The following is a 4,004-nucleotide window of genomic DNA, read 5'->3' as shown; positions in this document are numbered from 1 at the left end:
CAGAGACAGAAACACTTTTAAGTTAATTAAAATGCAAATCCCTTTATAACTCGAAATAAAATTGTTTGGACTTGCACCACTATCATAATAAACCAGTCATCTATTAACGCGGACTATATTCTCGTGTTACATTACGAGATGCACCGGAGCAATGCGATTCTATCCAAACTATTGCGGATTCGCGGAAAGCTCAATGCTTCTGATTGATGGAATCAGAGTGTTGTCTGCCCATTTTACTAATCGTCAGTGGGAACACGTGTGTATAGACAGAATCTGCTCGATCTCGTGCAGACAGAGGCGTGGTTTCGTACTATAACTCGGGATTGCAATAATTATATCTTGAAAACTGACGAGGGAAGGACCCCCAACGAGAGTCTAACTGGTCAACGAGGGTCTACACTGTGATAACGCTTGAAATAGATACCAGTTGATATATTTTGTGAGCACATCATTGAAAGTTTACGACATACTTAAAATTCATCATTTAGCAATTAATTAAAGTAGCAATTACTAATAGCGAGTATAGTGATCTAGTAAAAGTTAATAGTTTTCGAGGAAGAGGGTAGCTTCGTTGATGTTGGCACCTGTTTATAGTAGTGATAGTCTTTTGGTTACGAGTGTTTTAGGACTATCTAATGATATATACTTGTCGAACAGTAAACCATAATTAAGGGTCTTAGTGTTTTAAGTAGGCTTAGGTCTGAGAACCGTCCCGGGTCAGGATTCCGGAATACTGACGACCAGAAGCCTCACTTTAGACCTAGAAGAAGATGGAAGAACCTCAACTGTCGCTCGGTACTTAGTCCTTCCTTTAGTCCTCCTTGCGGCGATACCTGTAAATCGCGTTCAACTTATCAAATTAAATTCTCCCAATTTCCATACCAAGAGCCGGCTGGAGCAATGCCCACCGCTCCGAAAAGAGTCGATCGCTCGTTAACGTTCCCGTGGAATTTAACGAACATGGCTACGCCCTACGGTCGCAATTCCAATGGTGTCTGTCGCGCGTAGCATACTGAAAAATGATAATAACGTAACGCATCGTGTATCCGCAAATCCGGAGCAACTAGCCAAAAGAGTTCTTTGTAAAGAGTTCTCTGATATTCATGAAAATGCACGAAGTTGCATTCTTACAATGGTCACTCGCGTCAATTTGCATCTGGTACCCCTTGCGTTCCCCTTATATTTTTTTGTTATTCACTAACACGCAATTAATCACTGTACCAAAAATTAGAAAATTCAAAAGGTTTCAAAATACACCCACGCGTCGTTGTTCTAACGTGTAGCTGCCAGACGATGGTTTTCGTGATTAGTTAATTGTAATGTAATGTATTTACTTGTGCTTCCCCAAGGGGTTCGCATGGGCTCCCTTCCATTTTTCCCATTTACAGATTCTTCACAATTTCCTTCTTATGTCTAACCTTAAAACTACCCTTATCGTACCTTATTCTATTCTTATCCTATCCTTATCTTATACTTAAATTCTATAACCAAAAACAAAAAGAAACCGCACGCTGTGTGCCTGACTTTCGTGATTAGTTATTATATTTATATAACAAAAGGATTGTTTTCATCCCAAAATGACCTAAGTAAAATCGTCTTTGGCTCTCCGAGTATGTGCGCCGTTTCGAAACGGAGACACTATTTCCAGCGCTCGTATCCCGAGCCGTAACGGTGGAGAATTTCAGAATCTTCCCAGTATGCGGCGTTACGGTCGTCCTTCGCGCGGGGAACAGCTTCGCGCCGTTGCACGCCGTGTTGCGCCGTAGAACGCGGCTCGCCGCCTCTCGATGGCCTTTTTCCCGTCTTTGTCATGCAAACGCTCGCTCGACGAGGAGGGGGAGTCCCACCTCCTCTGGTTCTCCTTCTGGAGAACCAGAAGGAGAGGAAGAACCGAAGGAGAAGCCAGCCGAGCCAGCCCAGGTCTTTGGTTCTTTTGGTTCTTCTCACCGGTTCTCCCTCTTTCTATGTTCCCTCCCCGTCCCTTTTGCTTCCCGTCGTCCCGTTTCGCTCTTTTCATATCTGTAAGTACGACCGTCTCTCTTCGTGCTAAGCGTCGCCTGGCGTCCGCGGAGAGATTCGACTCGCGTCTCCGGTGCGTTTCTCACGCAGGGCCGAATTCAGGCGTGGGCTTGGAGGAGCAGCTTTCGGTTTGAGGGACGGAGGTGGACTGAAATCTTAGGAAAAATTTTTCGAGTCGAAGGTGAAGAATTTTTGAAGTGAGATTTGTTGTGTAAAAAGTGCAGGTTACATTTTGGAACGAAAGTAGATCTCTTGATAGGGGCTTTAGGATTTTATTTCTTCTACATTTGATTGTTTTTATGTGTAGTTTGATTCAAAATAAAAGAGTCAGATTGCATACTGTTACAGTTGCCCGAGCGACACCTGTCGTTCGGTCGTATGTAAAGCGAGTCAGTCCTTGATAGAAAACCGCACGGATCAGACAATAATTACTCACCTGTACATTCATCTATTACCAATAATAATACATTAAATAATACAACAATACCAATTGTGAACCAATGATTAAAAATCTCACTAACTAATCTCCTCATATATTGCTTAGACATCATCCTCTCTAAACAGTGTGCAATAAACGAACCCCTCGTACAATAATCGAGGTTCTTGAAACAACAAATGCAATGAGTAGAAACCTCGCTAACTATACCTTATACAGTCTATCCCCACTGCTTGTGGCTCACGTGTAACGTCTCCTTATTTTTTACTTAGGAATCATCCTCTCCAAATAGTATGCAATAAACGAAGCCCTCGTGCAATAATCGAGGTTCTGCCGTGCCTCGGGTCCTCCTCGGTTATTTATCCACTATAATACTTGGATTACTTCGATCCACAAAGTTTGACATCAGACCTTTACGTTACATTTACACTGTACCCTTCAAATCCTTTCTTTCAACAAAATATTTTCGTCTATTTCACACTTTGCTCAAATATATAGTAATAAATACCACCTGGACTAGAGGAACCCGAGTACGGCTTCTTAAAAATATTTTAAATTTTCCCGCCACGTTTGCTCTTCAGAAAACATTCCTACAAGACCTCGAAGTCCAGGGATCCACGAAATCTCGATCCGTCGCTGTTCTCTGGTCTCGCTCGCTCCCACGAAGCGCATAACGAGGAGCGGACGAATATGCCTGGGAGCCTTCTTTCTCATGGCCCGATGCCAGTGCGTCGTCTGTCCTGGTCTTACCAAACAACCGATGACCTCCCAACCTTGTCTCGTTATAGAGTCCGTGTCTCTCCTCTCTCCCTTCGCCGCAACAACTTTTTCCTCCCCCGCCTCAAAACTTCGCCACAACCTCCTCCCCTCCTCCTCAGCTACGGCGATGATTTCGCGTATCTTCTCTTCGTTGTTTTTCCCCCTCCTCCTTTTCTTTTCTCGCCGACCTCCTCACCCTCCACCCTCCCGGCCCACCACCCCTCCCACGCGACGCACGACCGCGCGTCACCGCTTTTCTTTCTCTTCTTTCGCTTGTTCCCCAGTCGCTTGTTCTTGTGCTCTTTCTTGCTCCGTCGAACAGCCCAGTGTTTTTAAAGTGGCTAACTGTAAACTTCATTTCGTGCGCGCGTGCACACGCAGCCGCCGGCCGAGCATCACGTAGCCGCTTACTTATGCCTTTGCCCCTGACCATTGCACCGGCGACCTTAACGAGTACAAAGTGCGAGAGGGGGAGAACGTGCGCCACCTAAGCGACCACCGTTCGAGACGATCTAGCGCGCAGCTACCAGAGTTTGTCACATTTTTGTACGAGTAAACAACGATCGACGAGGATGTTTGATCTTGTGTTGGTATCACTGGGTCATGTTTGACCCTAGGAGATGGGTTCACAACGCCAACTTGAGGTGGTACCAAGCACTCGCTAGTTTTGGTTGTAGGTAAGGGAATACCTGAAGAGTTGGACTTGGAGTCCGGAGTTTGAAGAACTTTAGATACACCTGGGCACTCTGGAATTTTAGGTAGGGGAATATATAATGAACCTACGGTTTGG

The 4,004-nt window shown here is 45.0% G+C and overlaps 1 long non-coding RNA gene across 1 annotated transcript in view; it reads right to left on the bottom strand.

Annotated features, from left to right (window-relative positions):
• Nucleotides 1–587: 587 nt before the first annotated feature.
• LOC128894090 (uncharacterized) overlaps nucleotides 588–4,004 on the bottom strand; it is a 5,073-nt gene continuing 1,656 nt past the window's right edge. Inside the window, exons 2-3 of the long non-coding RNA XR_008461460.1 lie at nucleotides 909–1,012; nucleotides 588–833 (exon numbers count right to left, since the gene is read on the bottom strand). This is a non-coding gene — a long non-coding RNA (uncharacterized LOC128894090). The remainder of the gene's footprint in view (nucleotides 834–908; nucleotides 1,013–4,004) is intronic.

This window comes from Hylaeus anthracinus, unplaced genomic scaffold, assembly GCF_026225885.1.
Source record: "Hylaeus anthracinus isolate JK02 unplaced genomic scaffold, UHH_iyHylAnth1.0_haploid 3, whole genome shotgun sequence".
Taxonomy (NCBI): domain Eukaryota; kingdom Metazoa; phylum Arthropoda; class Insecta; order Hymenoptera; family Colletidae; genus Hylaeus; species Hylaeus anthracinus.
Note: the sequence above shows the minus strand (reverse complement) of the source record. Positions and strands in the feature narration are given on the sequence as shown.